The sequence below is a fragment of the Falco cherrug genome, chromosome 7, assembly GCF_023634085.1.
Source record: "Falco cherrug isolate bFalChe1 chromosome 7, bFalChe1.pri, whole genome shotgun sequence".
In the NCBI taxonomy this organism is placed as follows: Eukaryota; Metazoa; Chordata; class Aves; order Falconiformes; family Falconidae; genus Falco; species Falco cherrug.
The window spans coordinates 23,377,612-23,403,160 of NC_073703.1; the positions used below are offsets into that span (position 1 = coordinate 23,377,612).

Below are 25,549 nucleotides of genomic sequence, written 5' to 3' on the forward strand. Positions count from 1 at the left end.
AAGCTCAACCATTTTCTGGTAGTTCCTGTGAAGATGCCGTAAGTTCCTGCGGGACACTTGTAAAAGAGTCATTAATAGTACAGTCATATTAGGGGAGGATTATAAATTAGACCATACAATAGTAGCATGTAAGTACTTTGCAACAAGATATTGTGATTAACATTATGCGCAATTATCTTGTATGGGAAGAGCTGTTGACTTGATCTTGTGAACAGTATCCGTATTACCAGGCGGTGTACTCTGTGTAGAGAAGGGAAGGAATGCTGCTTATTTCCAGAGCATGTGGAGTAAGAAGCAAGGGTGTCCTGCTTCAGTTGTGTTACAGTTCCTAAACACTGTGAAGAATATGCTTACAGTCAGTGAAGTGGCTCTGTGAGTGAGGAGCGCACATTCCAGAAGCAGTGCATACGTGTACTCATTCCTGTATGTTTCTGAACAAAGTGAAATTTTTGCAACTGTGTCCTGATGCTGCCCATTAGATTGCAAAATCGGCTTGCCTGTTCAGTGCAAGGTGGAGTTTTTGCCGAAAGGGTGAAAAGAGGTTTAAGTTCCACAAAAAGTTAGATGTGGTTAGCAGGTGATAACTATGCTAAAGACAACAGTGGGCAAAGAGGACACGTAGCAAGAGTATATGCATCAGCTATTCTAGCTTCAGAACTGGAGTTGTAGGTGAAATGAAGGTCTTGACTCCAACTGGTTTGTGAAAAGGTCAGTAAGAAAATTAAGATGTGAACTATGTATGCTTGCAGTGCAGCTACTAGTGCATGCCTGCTACTCAGCTGAAGTATTTTCGGACTGTGACTGACAGCATAAATGGGGAACGTAATGCATGGTATAGCTGTTTTCCCTTTCACTGTGTCTGTTTGCAAAGGTTAGTTGTGTGTATGCGTGATTACAATTCTGAAGGTGCCCTGTAAAAGATGCATACTGCTCATTATAATTCTCCTCTCCTGGCCCCCGCTACTGTTGTGCTATTACTCCAACTTGGATTCAGTGGTGACTCTCTGAAACCTGACTACCTGGCAGCTTGTTGTTTTGTCTCTGATGGTCTATATGCTGCAGTTTCTGACTGCAGTAATATTGCATCACAGATTTTACCTTCAGCACTGAGGGCAGAACTAGCAAAACCTCAAGCATCATCAAGAGCATGGTTTCAGTGTTATTACATGTGGTTACGTGCAGATTAGGCGGAGAAGCTGCATTGCCCTATGAGATCCTGATATATTACAGGTAAATTTTAGTCATATCATCAGTATTAAAGTAGTTGCATTACCTAGCAATAGAACAACAATTAACTGAATTGTGTTACATGGTATAAAACCGACAAGAGCAGCATATAGGGTTTTATGTTTGTGTAGTAGTGCTCAACATATCTGCTTCCTGGCCGGTGCGGATTACTTGACAGACAAAAAACTTTATCCTTACAAACACTGCAGAACCAATACTGACACAGGATAGTGAGCTGCAGTCCTTTCTGCCTCATATGTTAACATCTAAAGTGTTAACCAAGTGCTATTTGCAGAATCTTCATTGATAGTTGGTATGTGAGATGAAGGTTGTGATTTGATTCCTCTTTTTCCTCTCCTTCCTGGTTCTGTCCTGATACTGCGTGCTGTTGAAACTTCTTGCCACGCTCTTGTTAGGTTTAATAATATGAGGGGTAAGTCTGGAATCTGTGGTGTTGGAATACAGGGAGTTTTGAATTTTTTGGACTCAAAAAATTTGGAACTCTCAATACTTTTAGGGGTATTTTTGTAGTGAGGTAGGCATGAGCATACTTAGTGAAATTCCATCTTCAAGAGAAAAATAATAAAAGTTGGTTTGTTATCACTGTGGGGTAGAGCTTAGCTGTTGTGCATTCTTTGGCTCAGGAAGTCCCTGCCCAAGGTGAACTGAAAGCTTTTTACCCACCGAGTTCTTAGATGAAGTGTTAGGGGCAGGGGCTAGGTGAAAGACTGTGGAAGGTTTACTTCAGTCTCTCTGTTGTCTTTCAGCCCACCTATTTGCTGGGCTTAGGATTTTGCTTGACAAGAGTGATGTATTGGGGTTTAATTCTTAATTTAGTTATAAGGTTGCAATGAGCTCTGCCATGTCCATGTAATCTTGTTGAAATCACTGGTTTTGCATGAGTATAATTAAAGACAGGCCTTCTTGTAAACTCAAGTTGTAATGGAGGTTTTCTAATGATAGTTTTGTCGTTAACTAAGCATTACAAAATGCAATATCAGCTTCTTGCTTTATTCAAGTCGTAATATTTTCAGCATAAAGAGGTTCTCCCTCTGTCTCACTTCCATTTTATCTTGTCTAGGGTTCAGTGTTGCTTTGATACATTTGAACTGTAAGATTTCTTCTTTTGTGGCAATTACTGTCTCTTCTTACATCGTGTAAAGCATCATGTGCATCTATAGCATTACACACAAATGAAACTATATTTAAAAGTATATGTTCAAATATTTGGTTGTAAAGTCAGACATGTAAGTCGGAAAATGTCTAATTTAGGGTTATGCAGATGCACTTCTATGTTGTGAACCACCTTGTTCACTGAATGAGCCAATGATTTGCAGGAAAATTAGTAAGTGATCTAAACAGTTAAAAAGAACATTAATGCAAGTGGAGTATTAATTCATATGTTGTTTTAAATATGATGCTTCCTAATTTCCAGGAGCTTAATTTGGAACCCAAACAACCTTCTTGCAGATTAGTTTCTAACATGGCCCCTCTTAGTATTGTGTGGTTTAGCTTTTTTTTTTTTTCTTTTTGGTAAAACTGTATTATACGGAGGTGTAAATTTCCCTTGTTGACCTTAACAAATCCCTGAGTGGGATTTGAGCCTTCAGTAGTGATTTCTAGTTCAGGTAATTGCCTTACTTGGTAAGGTGGTTATTTGGTAAAAGGGGAAGGACCTTCGGAGTCTGTGCTTTGTCTAGGGGAACAATGGGTAAAGTCTGACCTATTTCATTCTCCTTTCTGCTGTCTGTCCTGCCTCTCTACTTCTTTGCTTCAGCAATCTGTTAAGTGCTTCATAGCGCACTGTCTGTCACTGTTCTGCCAGAGGTGCAACCTGCCCAGCCATTGTGTAGGTGTCGTTCATGTCCATTTGATTATTTTTTTTGAGAGAGGTCACCAAATACTTCATTTAGAAAAGCAAGCAGGTATAGGAAAACGATTCGGCTTAACTTGAATGGATTGCCATGAGACAAAGAGCATCCCTGTTATTCCAGGGAACTTCAAAGGCTGTCTGCAAACCAGGCAAGTGTCACAGCTTCTCAAAAAGGTTGCAAAAGCCTTTGTAGTGTAAAGTGTTATGTGTCTGGTATTTAAGTGTGCCTACCAGCTTCTTCTACTAATAGAAAATGAAAGTTCATATATAAAAATAGCAAAATACAAATTTTTTTGAAGTTGGTGAGACTTCTTGCCGTCAAATTATTTTAGTATTTTGCCTTGAATACTTCTGTTTGAGTCTATCAAATAATTTCTTACAGAAGAGTATGCAATTTGGACTACCAGTTGATTTAGGTGATGGTACAAACTTAAAGCTCTTCTTGAAGTGAGCTGAAGAGCTCCTTGTCTGAAATAAAGTTAACAAACATCCAGGATGTAAACATGAGGCATGTGGTGTGTCTCAGCTAGCAAACAGTCCATAAGTTTTCTATGTATATAATATCTGCCCAGATTTTACAACCCATATCTAGTAAATAATTATGTTCTTATCTGGAATGATAAAATTAGATTTGGAAACAACTTTTTAACGGTAAAATGAGATATGGGTCAAGTTTTATGTGTTAACTTGCACAAGTGTCTCAAAGGCAATCTCAAAGATTTTTCTTGCACATATTTACTGGGTTTTTTTTCTTCTGTTACCACTGCCACCTGCAGAAACCTGAATGCTCACCACCACCACACCCCACACACACCCCCTACCTTGGTCTTAAGAAGGACTTTCTGAGCAGGGAGCAGTAGTGTGTTTAAATAGATGTGCTTAACTTTGAAAGGTGTTATTTTTGGGACTAGCTCAAAAGGGCAGGTACTCCTTGGAGACATTATAATACGGCCAGATCGCTCCAACTGAAAAGAGCAATGCAAGGCTTAGGTAGCATCAAGGTTTACTTAAAAGTTTTTGACATACGTTTTCTGTGGGCAAAAAAATGAAATTCAGAGGAGGCTGCAGAGTGGGCACAGCTTCTGAGCCTCTCAGCTCTTGGTGCTGTGTTGGAACAAGTGCTGGCTTCCAGAGAGGCAAACTGCTATGAAGGGTCTTTGTTCTCTTCCCTTTATTAGGGCCACGGTGATGCTTGTTCTTCCCCCTGTGCTTGTACAATGGCTTTTCTTACCGGTGTAACGCTGTTGGACGTAGCAGAGGTCTGCACCTGCCTAGCAGTGATTATGCTGGAGACAACATCTGTTCCCTAGCTCCCCCCCTAACCATTGCCGTTGCTTCCCTGCAATTCAGATCTTGGTGTACAAGGAACGGAGAAGTTTGTGTACGTTTCTTGTAGGAAAGGATGTGTGCATGAATTAATGAGCATACTGCACTGATATTTGTCTCTTCACTCTCTTTTTTTCTGATTCATATTTGCTCACTTTTCCACCTTTCAGCAAAGGGGAGCATATGGCAGTGTGCTGTCCATCTGGTTGCCACTTACTGTGAAATCATTACGCAAGGAAATTTGGCCCCGTCTTGAATTTCTTATGTAGCTAAAACTGCTAATAGAATGACAGCTGAAGTGTTTATTCTGAACTGTAAATGGGAGTTAAGCACAGAGAACAAACACAAAGGGTGCTTTCTGAATATTTCAGTATTGTTCTACATTAAAAAAATTATTCACGCTATACTAGTATTTAAAGCAAAAGAGACTGGGACCTTCGTGCTGTAGATTGTTCAACTGCGGATAAAAGTCATGTCCCAGGGGATTTGCAATCTAAATACATTTTAATGAGAACATTGTGAATGGTGATAGGTGTTCAATAAAACCTTGGTTATATAGGTAATACTGGATATATGTAATTAAAAATTTGGATAGACGTAATTAAAAATTTGTATCCTAGGACAAGCTTGTAATGTGATCTCTTTAAATGCATAGCAGGTAGTAAATTCATTGTTCAGCAGTAGTTTCTTTTTTAAAGTGATTAAGTGCAACACTTTTAAGAATCGTTAATTCAGGTTGTGCACGTTTTGGGTATATCCAGATACTACTCTTCATCTACCTTTCAAGAATTAACACTGGCAAAGAGAAGTCTTACTGCCTTTTGCAGCATGAGAATGTGTATGTTTTTGCTGTCATCAGATTTCACATTACTAACATTGAAATTGTAATAACCTAACTTTCTTCTAGTTATCTAGAGGAGTACCACTGAAAAAAACAATTAGGCTGTATTTGTACTATAATATTGCAAGATTTTACCTGAAGATGAGTACTTCCAAAGGTAATCTTAGAATTCAATTTATTTTATACATGTTAACTTTTGTACACTGTCTGCTTTGTCAGCCAATAGTTTGTTTTTCACATAGCCACGTGGAAAAGCCTGTATTTTTTTAAAAACTCGAAGAGTTGGTTATAAAATTGGGAAGTAAGTGGGAGAGTCAGGAGCAAGTAATTTATCTGAATCTTCCTCGCTTCCTCGCAGGGATCTTCTCTTTTGATTGTTATATGCATATTTATCATGTAGGACAGTGCTGCAGTGACCCTGCTGTGATATGACAATGCTCATGGGCTGGTAATAGTTTTGGCTTTGGGGAGGAGAGTGGCTAGAGTTTGTTCACTGCATTCTTTGATGTTTTTATTTTGTTTTGATCAGAAGGGCAGTCAAGTTTTTAGCACAGCACTGGGATTTTTTTTGCCTTTTCTCCTGCAAGAGTTAATTTAAAAGACTGCAGATAGCTTTCTAGAAAGCTTTTGTCCTGTACTGAAACTGAAACAGGCAATGAGAAAGAAATTCATTGTAAGTTTTCCAAGAAAAGCTGCATTTGAGGCTTACTCTGAATGAACTTTTTTAACAGATATTCTGTGTGTTATTAATTCTTTTAAGTATTTTAAAATGGAAACCCAACCTCAGTACGCAGCTGTGAAACTAGGCTGACAGTGGGAATATGGAGTAGTTTTTGGGAAAAGGAAATATTTAATGGCTTCTATTACAGTCTCATGACAGCAGTGGCCTAGCTATTGGTGATCTATAGCTGAATATCTGTAAGTACTTGTATCACAGAGAACAGCCAGCTCTGCTGTCTGAAAATGAGTGGTGGGGTCTGTGAAATCACTGCTGAGCTGCATCTTGCAGTACTTTGTTGAAAGACTTGTGCTCTGTGGATTTTTTTTTTTCCAACTCAAAAGGAGGGAAAAACCCCAGAGGCACAGAAAACCCCAAAGATTTGCTTTTAGCCTCCAAATCAGAGGACTTTAGTGTGTAGTGGTTGGGATTTTTTAAATGCACAGTGTAGGTACAACTTTTATTGAAGTTTTTGGAAATACATTACTTAAATGTTCAGGAGTTTGTTAAAGGGTAAATCTGTGATGGGTGGAACTGTGACATGTTCAGATTCATGGATATCTTCACCAAATTTGACTCACTGCTGTTTTTGTCTAATGTTAGTGTGAAAATGAGGAAGAATTCCTTTAGTGATCTGCTGCTTGAGAGACAGAAATGACTGATAAGGTAGTTTCTCTATGGTCTTGTAAGTCGGGATCAGGTCACCGTCGTGACTCTCGAGGCTGACATCTGAGATCTTTAGTTTAAAGGTAGAGACCATCTTTGTGCATCTGTTACTCTGCTGTAGAAAAAGTAATGGTTGTGAAGGTAAAATAACGTGATTCCAGCTAAGCAAGGGACTACAACTTTATAGTGAAGTGCTGCTTTTAGGCTGGGACCCAGGCTTTGTATCCTGCCAGAAAGCAGAGGAGTTTTGATGTGTAAATGAAGGGATTCTTTGAAATGCTGGGAAGGCCTGGAGTGCCAGGCAAAGGATTCCCTCTACAGCCTGAGGAATAGGAGCTCAGGGACTCATCCAGCCCTTTGAATATTGAGCTACATACTGTGCAGTTAGTTGTAAGGGAGGGTGGGTTTTGGTGTTTTTTTGTGTTTTTTTTAATTACGTTCTCTTCTGATTAGAAATGCTTGTCAGCAGCTCCCTTGTACTCTTCTGAATTTTGGGAGCTACAGAGAGAAGCTTGGTCCTTTTTAATTTAGTGGCTGGATGTTGCACCCAATCTGAGTGTGGTGTTTCATTCTGAAGATTAGATAGACTGGTTGCCTTTGAAGAACTTCTTTCAGTCAAAGATGTTTTCCCTTTTTTGGGGAAAGGGAAGGGACTGCAGTGAAAGTAGCTGGTAGCCTGCCAAGGCTTAAATACAGAAACACTGGATACAGTGAACTAGCAAGCAAAGACTAATTGGTTATTTGTTTGACACATTTGGAAATGCAGCCAGTTCTTGGAGCGCCTAGGTGACAGCATCAGCTAGTATTGGGTTAAGTGAAGTAAGTATATAATCTACTGATAAATGATCTATATCCTCATCTAAACCCACTGTTGACTGCCTTGGTGAAGAGATTTCACAGACTGAGTGAACACGTGAAGTAAGCTTTCTATGCCTTCAAATAAACATTGGGGTACATGGCATACATTGACTGGGAAATACAGGCTTGCACAATTCGTTTCATTAAGAGAGGGAGAACTTCATGCCCTAGTGTCTGTATATTTCACAGGCTTTAAAAATCACTTTAAAACATACTCGTTGGCTGTTGTGCCAGGAACTTTCTCTCCGCATAATGTCTAATGTAATTAAATACTTATCTTGATTATGATGCTATCATAAAACAGTGTTTTATCATGGAATGAAGATAAAGGGAAGGCCAGTGTTCAAAACATTACATTACAAAATGGAGAATTTAGTATCAGAGGAAAAACAGCTGATGGTGGTGCTTTCCTTCCCTAGAAGGACCTCCTCGGATCTTGGGGCTGTATACTGGTTTTGTTTAAATGGTTTAACAAAGCACTTCTGTCTGAGATAGACTTTTTCTACTAGTTTCACGGGGTACTGCATGAACAGCATTTGGCAGGAGAGGAACATTATGTATCCAAAACCTTTATGTGCTGGAGGCAGCTCTGTCTAGGTCAGAAGACACCATATCAAATAACATATTGCAGGCATTCAGAACTTGCATAGTAGCTTGATTATTCATTGAGTATTTGGTCTTTGTCAAGCAGATAATGGCACTGTTTGCATTCACAGCCTAGGTCTGAAGTATATGACATAGAATATTTGGTTTTGAAATCATCTGTTATCCAGCTGATGTAAGAACTAAGCAGAACAGCGTTCAGTAAAAGCTTTTACAACAGCAAAGATTGCCTATTCTACTGTGCATGTCACACTTCTACTTACTGTATACTACCAGCAGTTCTGAAAGTGTCCAAGAGATTTTTTTTTTTGTTTATAAACACTTAGGCCATACAGAATGTTTAATATAGACTATTAAAAACCAAAACAAACAAAAAATGCCCTGAAGAATAAAACAGTTTAGAAACTTCCCAAACTGCTTAAGGGCAGAAAAGGAAGACATTAAATAGTGAGGGAGAAGTGTATGATTAAGATGCGCAAGTAGAAGAGAAATGGCATGTCTTTCTCGGTCACACACTGTGCCTTATTTTACTGATCTATAGAAGAGAAAGTTTTTCTAATTTATGAATAATTTCTTAGGCTTTTTAATGCTTTAAGACCCCAGGGTGGAATAGGAAATCAACTGCAGTGTCAATACCTGATAATTTTTTCAAGGATGTCAGAGTATGATCTAAGGTAAGTTTGCAGGTTCCTCTGGGCACTCACATGAGCTCACACTTAGAGGTAACTATCAGCTTGGTAAAATCCACGATTGCTTCAGTACTGTGTTTTAGAAGGGCTGGGGAACAGGTGATCACGAACAGACCTTTATCCTCTAGATTTCATCCTACTTAAGACAACAAGCATCTCATTTTCATTTTTTCCAAGCTGGAGTTTTAAAGCAATAAGGTGATAAAATTATTGCCTTAAAGGACAACAAAAGTGATCAAACCCACCCGAAGTAATGCTTTTATTGTGTCAAGTGCAGCATACTGTGTTATTCAGAATGTGTTATATATCTGTGACTGTTTAGCCTGCAGATCAGTCTGCCTTGTAGTAGAGAAGCTGTATTTTCAGTGTGAACTATATACCCATTTGAGCTGCGATCAGCACTCTTTGCCTTCCCTAAGGAGATGGCAGTGATTGTAGTATTTATCATACACAAAGGAATCTGTCTTGCTGTATATAGCTGCTGAAAGACATGTGAAAAATAGGGACAAAGGTGGCAGTGTCCATGATCTCAGTGGCCCCTCTGACAGCAAAACTGATGGCGAACTAAGGAAATTGCTTCCCCGTTTCTCACCCGAACCCCATGTTTAGCCACAGCAATAGTGAAGACTTAGGTTGATTTGGTAGTGTGTTTGTAAGGGAATCTGCTAGCAGAATATTGGCTGAAATGCTGGTGTAGTGGTCTGTGCATGAAGCTATTGACCTGTGCTTTGAAGATGTGAACCTTTAGGTGAAAACCAAATTCTTGGCTCACTGCAGAAAATGAGTATGCAGATAGAATGCTGTAGTTTACATTAAAAATGGTTATTTGAAGTAAAATGACAGGCAAGGGTTGGTGTTGAAGGAAAAATCCAAATGCACACCACTGTTTTAATAAGAGCAGGGAGTCTGCCTGGTTAATTTAGGGTTGAAAAAAGCCCAGAATGTAATGCGTGTTCTGCTACCATCAAGTAGCCCTGTGACTGGAGCAGAGATGTGAAACCAAGGGCAGAACTTCTATTTAGGGAAGGAAAGATGGAGCAGACTGAAGTGGCAGAGCACTTTTCCAAGGAAAAACACTGAACATTTGAACTTTGCTGTGGTCCTGTGCTTTATAATACGTGGCAAAGATGGATCAGTGATTCTTCTGACTTGGCAAAATTAAGACTGCTTTCTGGAAAATGCAGCAAAATGGCCTCAGAGGCTGCTCTGGGTATGCTTACAGATTTGTGCTCATATGAGAAGTGTATGCCTTTGCAAGGGAAGGAGAAATAAATTACTTGCAAGCCAAGATCAAAATAAAAAATTATGTATAAAGGTGTTGTACGTGACCTGTTTTTTTTCAGTTCTCTGCTATGGGCAATGAACCTTACGTGGTACTTAATTTCTCATGACTTTCCTCATATCAGGCTAAGCTTTCTCTTCCTTTCACCCCCAAAGAACTGAACTATAAGGACTCTTGTGATTTGAGCAAGGAGAGATAGATGTAGCAACAGTTATGTGCTGGACCTTGCTGCTCCCCTTCTTTCTTGCCTATCATGGCATTTGGTGTCAGTGGCATTCATGTTGCTAGTGGTTAATTTAACATCCACATGAAAAGATGAAGACCTGGGTATCTCCATAGCTGGAGTGTGTGTATCCCCAATACAAGGTGTGTTGTGTCCAAGCCTAGATTTTTGTCAGTTTTGAGATGGTTTTCTGTTTGTTTTAGCACATGGGTAAATACACATTTAAACTAGTTCTCATCTTTTCTCCAAGGCATAGTTTTGCATTTTTATAATCATTTATAACTGAAGTGTTAAAGGAAACCTTTCAGGCATGAATATTTAGTAAAGATGTAGTTAACACTGCTCAATGTTGCGATCCATTTGCCTAGAAAATCCTGCCGGATTTTTCCTTAAGCAAGATTTCTTGCTCTTTCCCTGGTTTTGCACAAGTTTTGACACCATATCCACCAAAAAAAGTGCATAGGTCAGGTTAGGAAAAGTGTGTTTGCCTTCTGGAGTTTTTGTCACTATCTTGAGTATATGTATGTGCATGTGGATCCTGTAACTTTTGTGTCTTCAGAGCCCTCATTAAGGTTATCCTGCTGCAGAGGTTCAAATCTGTTTGATGCTTTACACCAACTTTTCCCTGGGACAATCTCATCCCATTTAGTTGCTGTGATATTTTTATGCTAACTGTAGCAAAAAGAGAATATGTTTAAGGAGAAATACTTCAAGAAATCTAGATGTACTTTTCATCTTTTGGACACAAATTGATACAGCAAGGGGGGTTGGAGGTGGGGGAAGTCAGCGTAATGTGAGCGACCATCTCTCTAGGTTGATGGAGCACAGTTTGGGAACATCTGGACTGTGAAATGTGCCTCTTGAACTTTCATTGTTTGGTTCCTTGGGCTATCAGCCATGTAGTATATTTTTAGATACTTGCAGTAAATCTTACTGCATGTGAAAATGCCAAATCCAGTCAGCTGCTGTCTTTCAGTAAGTAGGAGAAAAGGATCTTGGTTTGAGTTAGTTAATTTGCTGCTGCATTGCATACAGCAGTTTGTACAGCTATATCTGAGCTAGCTTTAAACTAGGCAGCCTGGCAGCTAGTATCGAAGTCCGGCTGCAGCAGCGCTAGCTCAGCATGAGCTGCTATAATCCTTGTTTTTAATCCAAAGAGGAAAACTATTGACCTGGATGCAGTAAAGCAATCTTTTCTTTCAGTAAGCTATTTCCTCTGAAAGCAGGGGAAAAATGTGTGTGTTAATTTTTATGGTTCGTGTTACATAGTGTTGTTGGTTGGGGTTTTTTTTACAAGAACAAAGGGAGGCGTAATAATTTAAAGGAAAATGAATGTATTGACTCCTTATATGGGTGAAATTTGCATGCTACAATTATGTATCACACTATAGCGCAGGTATGCCTTGGGCATGCTGTGTTGAAAGTCGGAGAAATTGGTTCTGCCCTGGAAATGTGTGCTCTGTCTGCCATCTGCAGCAGTACAAAAGGTGGTAAAATGTTTTGAAAGTATACAGCTGCCTGAACTGATGTAAACTCATTCATTTTCTTACTGCCATAGGAGACAGTGTTCTGCTCGATGAGGGTGCCCTGTGTTTTGGGCCTGCCTGTGCTTGGCAGATGATTTTTCTAGCCTTTGGGTAATGCCTAACACTTCTGCTCTCTGAATATTCTCTGAAATTCATTACACTTGGTTTGGACACCTGTTTTGTGCTCTAAATGAGTGTTTTGGTATTACCAGCTGTTAAAGAAGGGTAATGTGTGTTAGAAAAATAAATGATTTTTTAATGGAATATTTTTTCAAGAACTTGTCCATTTTTAATTCAAGAGAGAAGTTTTCCTATCCTGAAGCTTTCCCTGTTTCTCATGCTGTCTAATCCTTCTGTTGTTCCTGAAGGATTCTGTTCAATATCACAAAAAGTGTGGTAGGTCTGTTTAACCAACCTGTATTTATAAGCTATTTAGTATATGCTTGTTCAAAACTGTGTTATCTTATTACTGCAAACATTGTCTCAAATTAGATTAAGTACTTTGGGCTTATGTGACTTCAAAAAAACCCCACCTTCTAAAATACCTAATGTGTCTCTAAGTAGCATGTGAATAGTAAAAGGTATGGGCCAATTTTTCCTGTCTTGAAAGACTGTTCATTTCTAGGACCTTAAAAGATCATGGAATTCTGATTGTCATCTTGGTATCTTTCCAGTCTCAGTCTTGCAGTGAAGTTTGCAGTGCATGCCTTCAACGGCTCTCACTGAGAAAAGACGCTTCTGAAAGCTTTCTATCCTGCTCTTTTCAAATGTTTTAAACTTAATAGGTCACGAACTGTCAATTGTCAACATCATGTTTGAAATCAGTATATTGTGAGAAGGATAACTCAAGAGAATAACAGTTTTATGAAGGACCTGTGTTTTGCATTTGTAGGGATTAGAAATTAATAATCACAAGATACTGCCTCTTTAAACCCCTTACTGGTCTTTGCAGCAAGCAGTTTGTCTCATTTCTACTGCTTGTTTTTCACAGTGTCAAGAGCAGTAAATCTGTGACCTGAGGCCAGTATAATCTTAATTCCTTGCAGATATTCTTGTTTTATTGGAGAATTTTTATTGATTTTGGTTTTCCGATTTAAGCAAGACTTCAAAATTAATTTTGGGGTTTTTTGAAAGATTTTATACATGTATTTGAAAAAACCCCAACAACCTACACTGATAATGTTAGAGCTTTTTCTTTCTATTGAGAAGTGACATTTTTCACCAATGGAGTGACAGACCAAAACTCAGAAACATGAGCTCCAATTCAGACTCTGGGACCTGTTTGCTATGTGGTCTTGGACTTCGGGTTTATTTAGGGTGTATGTACTCATTAATTTACTTGTTTTATTGAAAGTGCTAGTAAGTCTTTGGCTGGAGATTGGTAAATTAGATAGTGATGGTAGATAGTGATTGGGTGGAGGGGTTAGTGCAATGTTCATGTAAAAATACTTCTGAAAAATTTCTAGCAGTTTGGCCAGCTCATCATGTTTTTAATCCAGAAGCTAATACAGATGTAGCTTCCTTGCTGTCATCTCCCTGCTTTGGGCATGTTGCTCTGAGTTTCCCGCCTCCTAGAAATGTTAATGACTATCCTGGTAAAGTTTGGAGGTTTTTGAATTTTAATAAAGGTGAAATCATAAATCTTAACAAAGCTCTTGTGTTTGCAATTGTAACAGACACAGTTTAGTTTGAAGCAGGTGATTGGTATGTGTTATGGATTTAAGAGCAGGAATGTGCTTTATTTGTAACTTAGTATTTGTTTAGTGTTTTGGAGCTTGCATTGCTGTATGGATCCCTTGCATAACCATTGCTTGAAAAGCAGCCTTTTATCTCATCAGTGTATTAGAACCTCCTTATTGGATATGGGTCATGGGACTTGACGTACTAAATAAGATACTGCTAAAATAGAGCTGTGGAGGGTGTCGGGATGACTGCTATGTTGGGTCATGCAGGGGTGGCCAAAGCTTTTCTGTGTGATGCCAAAAGAGCCAGAAGGCCCTGCACTTGCTCTGGTAGATGCTTAGGGACAACAGCACAGAATGTTGAAGGGTGACAGAGATTTTTTCCTGGGGGCCCATGTGGTTGGGTTGTCCTGTCATCTTCATGATCTTCTGTTTTTAAGAAAATAGTGAGTAAGCAAAGCTTTTTAAAATACATCTGCTTTATATATTCCCTGGACTGAACTCCGGGGTAGCAGGGTCTGTTGTATAAACTTGTCCATTGTACTATCTTTCTCCAGCAGACACTGTCAGGTGTGATACACTTTTCCATGAACACTTACATCTCCTTTAATATGTTTGTTATGATTACTTAATACACAGGCAACATCAGCTGTGGTCTGATTCAGAGTTAGTGCCAGGTATTTGAAATGTGAATAACTTCTCTCAATCAGTTCATCTCCCCAACTTTTTTCAACTGTAAATAAACTATATTTAAAGAGCAGCCTAGGAATTAACAGATATGACTTAGTGGAAAATACGTGTGAGGTTTTTATATGCTGTTTGTTTCTTCCCATTTTACTAAGACTTTGTAAGTACTGAGTAGCAAAATTACTGAAAAGTTTACTTCTGGAATTGCTGGGGAAGCTGAAGCCTGGTCCCTGTCTGTGCAATGTTTCCTGTACTTTCTCGCTGCGTTTGTGATGGCAGAAGCCTTGCTGGGCTGTGGAGCACCTTTGGGGTTTTTGGTGCCACTTCAGGGAAGACCAGCTCCGAGGTGAGGGTTCTCTGTGTTTTTGTTCAACTAATCAGTTGCTTTTCCTTATCACTGTATCTTACCACTATGCTATCTTTAAGTTTATGATCAACACCTCTCTAAGGCAGGGAAGTACTTTAGTGCTTTTTTTCCTTTTTTTTTTTTTTTTTTTTCTTCCTTTTTTCTTCCCCTTCTTCTGGCTGCCATCTCCTTGAAGGGAGAACTGTGGTCCAGGGAGTCATGGTATAGTCCTATGAAAGCACTTGGGCACCTGAAGTAGCGTGCAGGCACCAAAGTCCTAACAGCTGAAGCAGCATCACAGCAACACACTTCTATTTGAACCGTAGCATGAGTTTTATTTGCCTCTGACATACTGAAATATTGTTCTTGTTGCTCAGTGGCTCTCACTCATTAACATTCTGCTGGGATCTTGGTTGATTAGCATGGCTAGATGTGATAGTGCTCAGTTCTACCATGTGTCTTAAGGCCCAGATTCAAAGTCCTTTACAGAATTAAATTTAAAATCTGAGTCCCAGAGTACCATCCTCATTGCTTTACAACCTGGATTTCTTAGTATGTTAGCAGTAGCATCAGATTAGTGTGCCACAGGGAAAACTGGTTCTGTGCTCACAGTGTTAAATCACAGTAAGATTAGCTTCCTAGTGAAGAGTAAACTTTGTGAGCCCTTAGCAGCTGAGAATTTAATCTCAAGTTTCTCTGTGATACTGATGGTATCAGTGGAAAAGCAGGAGCTGACAGTTCTCCACTTTAAAACAAAGTGGGTTCATGGGTGGGTGTTCCTGCACTCTTGGGAATTTATTCAGTGGCTTGGGTTTCCCTTTACTTACTCACGTGACAAGATTATCTACCAGCCCTCTCTGTTTTTGCAGAGTTTAAAAGGGATGGGGGCTGGGTGGGGATGGTGATGTTAGTTATGTATTCTTGAAGGGGGAGAAAGATCAGTCTAGCATTTTTACTTTCCATGTGTGGTGTGTTATATGACCAGTAACTGAATGCATTTTAATATGGATTTATATGAATAAGCAAATAGATTCAGCCTGCAGGAGAAATTGTGCATGCCTGTGCAGAGCAAATGCTTTTCAGCATTTTCAGAATTCTCCTGCATATTCCTCCTGCATACCTCAGTGATCCTTCTTGTATTCCATGCAAAATAACTAATAAATCAATTACTTCTAGTAAAAAAGGTCTGAAAACCTAATGCTTAAAGTTCACACACACACACAAATTTTTTTGGTTTTATAAGTAGAAAAACGAGAGCTTCAAAGTTCCAAAGCATTTATTTACGTACAGATAGTGCTTGAAATTATTATTTTTAAAAGAACATACTGGTTTTTAAGCTTAAAACTACCTACTTTAAATGCACAATGTGTAAGGTGGAAGTAAAAGTGTAATTGTTCATGAGGTATATAGTTTGTAGTTGCATATTGAAGCAGACCTTGAGGGTGTTGGCTTTTTGTTACATGATTTCTTCACCAGGCCATATCTTGGGATTTGGCTGCAACAGGTGTCAAACCAGATCCTGTCCCTTCTCTCCCCATCCATTGCTGTGCTGCTTTTCGTAGAACTATAGAATGGTTGGGATTGGATGGGACCTTTTAAAGGTCATCTAGTCCAACCCTCCCAGAATGAGCAGGGCCATAGTCAACTGGATGAACTTTTGCAGAGACCATTCAGGTTTCTGCTTTTTCTTTCCCCTTTATACTTCTAAAAAAAAAAAATAAATTATGCTAGCCGTTGCACTATAGTGACTTTTTGCTGCAGGACAAAAAGCAGCCTGTCCCCATCCTGTTTCCAGGTCCAGTGGGAAGAATTGTTTTTTTTACCTATGTGTTTGCAGCAGACAGTCTAGGCAGTCTCCAAACATACACTGGCCATGTGTGTCTCCTTGTGATGTTGTCTTCCGGACCTCAGTTAGAAGTGAAGGGGGAAAGGTGCAGACTTCACTGCTAATGTGGAAGTTACTGGCCAGTTGAAATGGCTGCATTGGGTGGACTGCTTCCTCCAGACTGTCAGGGCAGGGCCTGCTTACTCACAGCTTGGACTGAGTCCCTCGCCATCGGTATTTTGTGTCAGAAACCTGGCCTATAATATGTAGTACATGCATTCCATCACCTGCTGAGGAAGCTAGGATTATACAGTTAAATGAACTAGCTGTACATTAAAATGACTATCAGTATGCTGCATACTACAATAAGGTAGTCAAATCTTGCATTTTAGGCTCCCAGTGGTCAGGAAAGGTTTTTCCAGCCATGAACAGCATGACCATTGTGTCCACGTGTACTGCATGAAATACCTTTCCTCTGAAGTACCAAACAGGACATGAATTCAAGAATTCTATTAGCTCTCTGCTCTTGCAGAGTGAGGTTTACCCTGTATGCATCACTAGGATTAAATACTGCAACTGTTTGTAAATTTGCCATCAAAATAGCTGGGCTATTTGTTTCCAAAAGCTAAACAACAGAGCATAGTGCTGTTGGGAGAAGAACAATGTATTTCACATCAATGGGCTAATTATTATATACTTGCTTTTGCAAGATACACAGTAAAGCCATAAATTCATATAAATTTATTGCATTTTGTCTGAAACGTTGCCCATAATGCTTGTCAGGAATGACAGAAGATAGATATTTCTCAAAAATATATTTGTAGTATAGTTGGTTCTTAGAATGAAATCTTTACTTCCAGATGGTGGTTTTGACTTGTCTAATAGCTTGACTGGATTTAGCACTAGTCTGCTTAGGTTTGTGTTGCATCTGTACTGCTGATTGTGAGACAGGATTGGTCTAAAGAATTTCCTTTTCAGTCTCCTTACGCAGAAATATAATACATACATATGGCTTCATAGAGCCATAATTGGCAGATACATTGAAATACCCAGCTCCAAGAGATTAAATGCCAAGAATTTCTCATGAGGTTTTCTTTATACTTCCCCAATTCTTCTTGTAGTGTTGTGAGTCTTTTGTATTTTGCTTGACATCAGCTCCTCTACAAAATTAGAGAATACTTTAAAATTTTCTAAAGGCATTTCAATCCAGAATCTGTTAGGCCCAGGATTCTAAAGAAAAGCAAAATTAATAGCTTGAGGAAGAGTCTTAAGGTTGAAGTCTAATGGCTGAAAGGCAGTCTTCAAGTTATATTAATCTAAGGATATGGGCAGATACTCAGGCTTGTGATTTGTTAGAAGGTTAACCTACAAGTAAGATAAGCAGCAGATATCGTGGATGGAGATTAAAATGTACTGAGATTTAACTATTTTCATGGCAGGGTGTGACCCTAGTACTTCCATCTGACTAAGACAGTATCCCCTAAGACAGACTGTAGGTGTCACCCCTCTGAATTGAGACATACATCATACTGAAGGATGTCTCAAAGCAGGTTGGCTCAAGTGTTTGTGTTATCTGTTGCTGTTGTTAAAAGCCTGAGTGAAATTCCAGCTCTGTCCAAGTAAAATTTGCTGTTGGATTCAAATGGACTTGTATTGTTACCTCAAAAGTGATTAGCAGACTGCAAAAGTTAAGTGCATGTGTGATTAACTCAAATCTAATCGGAAAAGACCTGCAAGGTATCTCTACAGAACTAAAACCATTCATTCTAGGATGTCGAAAAGTGTGTGTATTTTTTCATTACTGTTCTAAAGAGTGACTGGACCAGTCTTGCTTGGCTTGAAAAGACATGGCTGCAGGTCTCTGGGCAGTGACCTTTCACTGTAGTGCTGGAGAGTAAGAAAATGAGAACTTAGAAGTGAAATCCAAGAGTTGACTCTTGACAGATGCAAGCAAATCAAACTTCTTTGACTCTAAATTGGTACTTTATTTGCTTCCAATAGTAATAATTGAGCTTATTATGACTCAGCTAGGTTAGTGTCATTCCCAAGCATTTAAAATTCAGAAATGGAATTGTTATTAGCCAAGCAAATATAAACTTTGTTTGTGTTTCAAATTTAATATTTAATCCAAGGGAGACTGGAGTTTGTGGGGGTTTGGGTGGTTTTTTTTTCCCTTTTGAGAACTAGAATTTGTGGCACAAAAAAAATCTTTGTTGGGTTGAGGGGCCAGGGAGTTGTCTGTGTTACAAAATTTGTCTAAATAATCCTCTAACCATGTGCTGACAGACCCCAGAGTCATTTAGTTTCTCAGATGGGGAAAAAACCCCAGATGTTTTCAGTCCAGTGGAGCTGTTGATGCCAGGCTCATTCCTATCAACATGTGCAGTGGCACATCGCAAAAGCTAACTGATACTGAGCTTTCCAGCTGTGAGCCCAGAAGCAGTATCAGCATGGCATCCTGCTGGAGCTATTTATCCAAGCCCATGGTCCCTGTTAGTATCCTTGTGCTGGGCTGTAAAGAGAGATCATCTCACTAGGAGCCAGCCACGACTGGTCTAAGTGGTGCTGCCACGTATGTAGGTGACACCTCGCTTTTTCTCAAATCAAAGTACTGTCTCCAGCAGCTGGAGTCATAAGCAGAGCGGGAGATGTGAAGAACAGTGTAAGCTGGCAGCCTTGTGCCTAATGCTCATGTGAAACATGCTGTTTGTGGTTTCCCTTCTTATTAAGCAGGTCCAAACTTAAAAGACTAGACAAATCTGTAAAGGGACCTTTTAAATATGTGGTTGCTGTCTTCTGTTCATTCTCTGGACTCAACCCTGTAGTGTGGGGCTTTTTTTCTTCCACTTTAACCACATGGGGAAGGTATGGAGAACAACTGTTGGATCACCAATTTCTTACAGCTAAATGGGGGCAGTTTGTAAAATGGTAAGGTAAATGGCAAGCTTGAATTTACTCCAGAGTAAGAAATCAAATGAGTAATCTTCTTGCTGAATGAATGCATGTTTTTTATGAAGGAGCTGAAAGCAAACTTTCTGTTTGCGTATCCTTGGTAGTTACTTGGTTCTTCCAGATTTTTGAGATGCCATATTGCTCCTGTTATTTGCCATAGTGTTACAATTCGGCAAGCAGAAGGCCCTCAGTCCATTCTTTGGCCCATGACATCTTCAGAATTGGCTACCTTACGGATTGCTTGCTGCAGTACCTGCTGGACACGTGCCTTTTCTGGAAATTGTTGATTGTATATCAGAACAACTGAATTTCAACAGTGCCAGTATGCACTGTGTAGCATGAACTGGAAGGAGAGCCTGAAGGAGCTGTCAGGGAAGCACTGGTATGTGTTAAAAGCATATTCATGCTGGAGTGTTTGCATGTTGGAACCCTGTTTGTAGATCTGCTACATAGACCCCACCCTGTCGTCCCAGCTTGTAGGTGAAGAGATAGCAGAGGGAAGGAGCATGAGTCTTTTCGTAACCATCCCAAACAGAGCAGCTCCTCCTGTTCGTTTCGGTCTGCAAGTGCCATGTACTGCACATCTGCAAACTCCTTGCAAGAGGGTGGGCTTGGCTGGGCTGTCCTAGGAATTTGTATTAGTCTAGTTCTCCTCTAAAGTCTTTCTTCCAGCTAGTGTTATTTGTCCTGTTGTCTAGATCTGCAATACTGAAAAGTTAAAAATTCAACCAATGGTCATGATGCATTTGCAGAGAGATTTATTATGATTGTACACGAGATAATTTTTCTCCCTTTTTGGCCCATCTAAACTGCTCTCTAGGAAGTATGAGCTATACTTATGAACAATGAGACAGTCTTTAGTTACAAGAGTACATGCTCCTTTTTCCCTAAACAGCATTCTGCTTAATTTCAGCATACAGGGTGATCCCACAAGGGAATAGAATTATGGCCGCATGAGCAAGTTCAAATCTGTCATTTCCCTAATTTCTGAATGCTTGATTTTTTCCAATCTAAGTAACTTTGCTGTGATGGAAGGTTTTTTTCCTTTTTTTATGGAGGAATCTACAGTAAAGTTTTTTAATACATCACATTTAAAAAGATGCAAAATTTGATGTCCCTTCTTCCTTGAAATAAAAAGCTCTCTCTTGTACCTCCTTTTCTTTTCTGGATACTGCATGGGAATGTGAAGATAGGAATGGAATTGGGAATCTGCAGTGTGAAAATATGTATCAAATATACTTGACTTGTTAAGGAAGTTGATTTACTGTTTTCTGTGTGGCATTCTGCAGTCATAATCTTCTGACTAATTCTTGTTGTTTTTTAAAAAACAAAGGAAGTATTCCTTTCAACTGTATAGAGCCATATAAACACATACTTTATGAAACTCTTGTCTTCAATAGAAGTGGGATTAGGGAGGGTCAGTTTAATCAAAAGAAGCTTTTTAATTCTTTATCACAGTAAACCTGTTCACCCATTAGGGAAAAAACCCCAGTTTTGTTCAACCTGAAGTGAAGCAAGGAATTGGTGGGACCTCTCCTGCAGGAGATTTTCAGGGTTTCTCCTGCAGAAGTGCAGGTTACTGGATTTCTGAAGGAAGAGGTTTTGACATACATGACCAATAAAACTTTCTAAATGCAGATGTGTGGAGCTCGTTAAAATTCTCATGGAGAGGTTAAAACAAAAACAGTTGTCAGAATTGGTAGGTTGTGATCATGGGGAGCCTAGTTTCAGTCCTTGGAGAAACGCGATTTGCACTAGTAGAGAGGAGCAGTCATATGTTCAGTGCTGATCCACAGGGTGGTATCGGTGGTGTTGATCACAAAAGAAAATGGGGCTGGTCTAATTCACAAGAGCTTGATGTATCTACCCCTAAATCACATTTCCCCATTCACTTTGAAAGCTTCTGGGGTAATGTCTGGTTAGGTGTTTCCCCAATTCCTATTTCAAATTATTTCTTCTTTCCATTTTTCTGAGTAGCTCTATGACCTCCTTAGGATTGCTCAGTAGGAACTTTAATAGCAGTAGTTTGCATTTGGGCTTTAGACTACAAGAATTTTTATTTATAGACTGAAATAAGACCATAACTTTTTTTGCACAAAGGAAACAAAATTCCATTTCCTGATGTGTACTAGCTACAGAATAAAAAGCTCCAGCATGACACAGAAGGAAGAAAAAAAACCCACACAGAAGCTCTTTTTATTTCTACCCCTTTCCCAATCTGTTAAGCACTTTCAGTTTGGGTGCTTACTCTGGTTGAATATTGCCAATGGCCAGGGCTCAACACATTATCTTTGATTTGAGTATTTCTCCACCATGCTGATTGTTTCTATGGTTGTGCCCATAGTGTGCTGCCCTACCTTCTCATTTTTGCTGACATAACTGTTTTTGGAGTTGTACTGTGACCTGTATCAGGGAAGCAATCCTGCTTTTTTAAAAAAAAGTGCAGGAAAAGAAAAGTTTTTCCAAATCAGTTTCTTGGTCCAGCTTACGCTAAGGTGAGGTGTGTGCAGATGCATGGCTATGGCATGGGCAGAGGAAGGAGCAGAAGCTGGGCAAGATACCTAAAACCTGCATTGCAGCTAACAGCAGCGTTTCCTCAAGTGTGGCTTATTCTATTTATTTTGAATGCAAACTGTGAACCTGTTCATGTGTCTAAGCTGCTGTTGGGGAGCTTTGTGGAAGAATCTTTTCTTAGAAGAGCATGTCAGAGTCTGGTGTTGTAGCTACTTGTTAAATTCAGATGTTTCAGTTAGTGTCTGTATTTTGTACAGGAGCTTACAGCTGAATGATAATACCCCCCAGAACATAAGCAAATGCAAAAAACTACACTGAACCATGGGGTCTTGACTCAGCTCAGTTAAACAGGTTACAAGTTAGTAGAGACTTGGTTGCAAAACGCTTAAATTAAACGATCTTCCTAGTCCCCACCCAGGATTGAGCATGCTACATTGTGGCACGTAAGACCGTGCTTACATCGACGCTAAAAGTCATGGGTTTCATGCACAAATGGAATACAGATCTTCTTTTTTTTTTAAGGTGGTTGTTGGGATTTTGTGTAGTGGGTTTGTTTTTAAACTTGGGAGTGTACACACACACACGTGCTATGCTTTAATGTAAGTTTTTCAAAATCTGTTCTATGCTTCATGTTTTTAAGCTGGACTTTATCTCTTTATTAGCAAGCTGCAGCTGAGGTGTGGTGACTGACAATAGGTTGATCTAAACATTAACAAACTAACTCAGGCAGGATGTGTGCTGGGCAAGGGCAGCGGCATGAACCTTTGCTCCACTACAGCGCGTGACCCCGCTTTTCAACCCGCATGGTTCTGAGCATAACCCGTGAACTGTGAAGCAGTTGTTTGCCAGTGCCCCAACAGAGAGGAGGGTGAAAGAAATCATAATCAATTAAAGGGTACCTTGCAAAAGCTTTGAGGAATGCCTGTGTGTAATACCTGTGCAAAGAACAGAGGAAAGCTGAGCAACTTCTTTCAGCTACTGCAGAGGGGTGAGGAGCCAAGTCAGCTTTGCTGAGGTTTGACCTGTGATCCCACACATTTTAAGCTGGGCTACTAGTCTATGAACGTGACTATGCAGAAAACCAGATGCAGAAATACACTTCCCACCAAATTGCACTCTCCTCTTGATACATACAAGACAGTATGTTAGCCATTTCGTCTGGTGAATGTTCCTGGGTTGTATACCACCTCACAGCCCGCACTAAAACTTTTTGGGATAATTCCTTCCTTTCTGTCATATCTCCTTTATAACTCTCTTTAACTTGGGGAAACTCTGCTCGTTATATAGCCATCTCGCCTTGAAAACACTTAAACCACAGAACAAATAGAATCGCTGAACTCTTACAAAATGGGCATTGCTCATACTCACAAGCAGCTCAGCATGTACAATGTGCTGTCTGGTCTCTTCCAAAAAGTGGGGAAAACCCCCTGAAACCCAAACCCTGGAACTGTTAGTTAATTCCCTGGCATGAGACCATGAGAGATGAGGCTTTTTTGTCTACCAAGCACTGAGTGGGATAAGTGTGAAAAGGTATAGAAAAAATTCCACTTGAGTGGTGGATGGCATACCCAAATGTTGCCCTCTGCCCCCAGCCTGTCTCTGTTGGTAGGGAGGACAGCCACATCGTTGCTCTTTGCCTACACCATATCCTATAGGAATGCAAGTGAGAGAGAAGTGCAGAAGAGTAAAATATCCTGCTGTTCCTTGTTGCCTTTAAACACTACTTGGTTGCACAGAAATTTCCTGTGGAAGTTTGAAGTGGTGGGTTTGTTGTTGCTATAAAAGTTGTGGGTTTTTTTAAGGAAGTTTTGAACATAACAGATGAGGTGGAGTGGATGGAAAAAATAAATTTCTGCAAAATGTTAGTATATGTTAAGACATTTCTGTTGCTTGCATAAAGCCTAGAAAGAAGCATGAATCATGGTAATCCATTTAGGATATAGATATACACAACCTATTACGTCCATTTTGAAGGTTTCAGTTGTGCTGCTCTCTTACTGCACATATTAACTATTTGTCTTTTTAATTCATTACATTAGGTAATACATTAGTCATCTGCACCAGAAATTACTCACTTTTTGCCACTTTTTCTCTCTGGAAGGCTCCACTGAGTCCTTTGGAGACTTGACTCCCTCTATCTCCTTTCAGGTCTCTCTCCACTTTACTCTTCTCACCTTTGTGAGCACCTTATGTCATGGTAACGATCCTTTCGGCTAAGGCGAGTTGGACTCTGCTCCCTGTGGAGCCATCAGAGCTATCAGAAGAGCTTGCTGCCTGGCTGCGAGTTTCTCCTTCAGTCCTGGTGGTGAGCAGATTTTATCTGTGGAGCTGGCAACTCCAGTAGGAGGGAGCAGGTCTGGCTTATTGGTGTTGCCACTGGTCAGATCTGGTTGAGGTGTAACACAAAATCGTGTATGACTGTGAATGTATTTCTAGCTTTAGGAAAAAAATTAACAAAAGACAGAGACTTAGTGTATTCTGGAGGGGCAGGTATTTCATGTTCATGTCCTATGAAAGAACTGCAGTGTTGCTGGCCCCACTGTTATGACTTAAGTTCCCTCAAAATCTTGAGATTGATCTAAAAGATAATGGCTGTACATTTTTTGTCATTGTTTTGTTTTCTAAACCCCTTTGAGAGGGAGGTTGTGAGTATTAGCACTGGGCTGTTTCCCAAACAAATGGTGAATCTTTTACTGTGTTAAGGAATTCCCATATCTACATCTGTCTCCCTGTTCTCTAAGGCCAGTTTCCATCAATTTTATTCCCATTTCCTAAATCAGCTATATCCCCATTCACCTTTTATTCTCCAGGTCTGCAAATGCAGTTATAGCAGGATTCTCAGTTTCCTCAGTCTCGCCAGATGTGTGCATGGTACCTTGTGACATTACCATTTGCTCAGCCTGAGTGCTTAGGACAATTGCTTTGGGTAAAATTTTCTGTTAAATAGTGGTTTTTTGAAGTGTGTTGTAAAATGTCAACCCAAAATAAGGTGTTAGGGAGCTAAATAGCAAAACAAGCCTGATAAGTTTTAGTTTTGTTGTGCTAGTAGGCATAACAATTGCTATAATAAAGCTGTCATAGGTACGGATTCACCAAATCCCTTCAGTACATAACTTCAGGCAAATGTTGTAGTATTTTGCTACCTTAGGGATATAATAAATAATTCAAGGACTGCAAAGGCCAGGGAAGAGACTTTCCTTGATATCGAATGAATGTAGAAATTAAGTCTCTGCTGTAACAAATGAATGTAGAAGTAAGTCTCTGCTGTATCGGGGAAGGTTTATCTGAAAAAGATTTGCTTCTTACTCTGACTTTAGAGCTATTACAAGGTTATAGATAAATGGAGTGTGTGTTTTCCTGAAATATGTGTATTTTTCTGGTTGTTGGTCGTGTTTCTTTTCTTCATAGGAATAATTAAATTGCTTTTGGCTGACTTAACAACTTGAGGAGGGTGATCACAGTGTAGACCCTTTCTTTTTGCATACCCAGGCACGTTATCTGGAAAATCTGAGAATGCATTGACTATGTTTTGCCTTATTATAAGGTTAGAAGACGTGATATAAAGACTTGGAAATGGCTTCACAAAACATGTAAGTTCAGTTTTATTGTTTGGTATCAAGTGATTGTTAAGGGTCATACTGTTGCTACGTTATTTTTCTCCACTGTAAATACTTGACTAATACTAACAATTCAGTCTGTAAATAACTCTAG

At 39.6% G+C, this 25,549-nt stretch overlaps 2 protein-coding genes across 6 annotated transcripts in view; one reads left to right on the top strand and one right to left on the bottom strand.

Annotated features, from left to right (window-relative positions):
* NRG4 (neuregulin 4) overlaps nucleotides 1–23,962 on the bottom strand; it is a 56,097-nt gene extending 32,135 nt beyond the window's left edge. Inside the window, exon 1 of the mRNA XM_055715620.1 lies at nucleotides 23,914–23,962. The gene's annotated coding sequence lies outside the window, so the exon portion shown is untranslated. The remainder of the gene's footprint in view (nucleotides 1–23,913) is intronic.
* The window catches only part of TMEM266 (transmembrane protein 266), an 86,530-nt gene that overhangs the window by 1,455 nt on the left and 59,526 nt on the right, over nucleotides 1–25,549 (top strand). For 3 of the 5 annotated variants that reach the window (XM_055715607.1, XM_055715606.1, XM_055715610.1), the window contains exons 2-3: nucleotides 23,987–24,143; nucleotides 25,328–25,428. The gene's annotated coding sequence lies outside the window, so the exon portion shown is untranslated. Of the gene's footprint in view, nucleotides 1–23,986; nucleotides 24,144–25,246; nucleotides 25,429–25,549 lie in introns of all 5 variants that reach the window. The other 2 variants (XM_055715608.1, XM_055715609.1) reach the window with 2 other exon arrangements.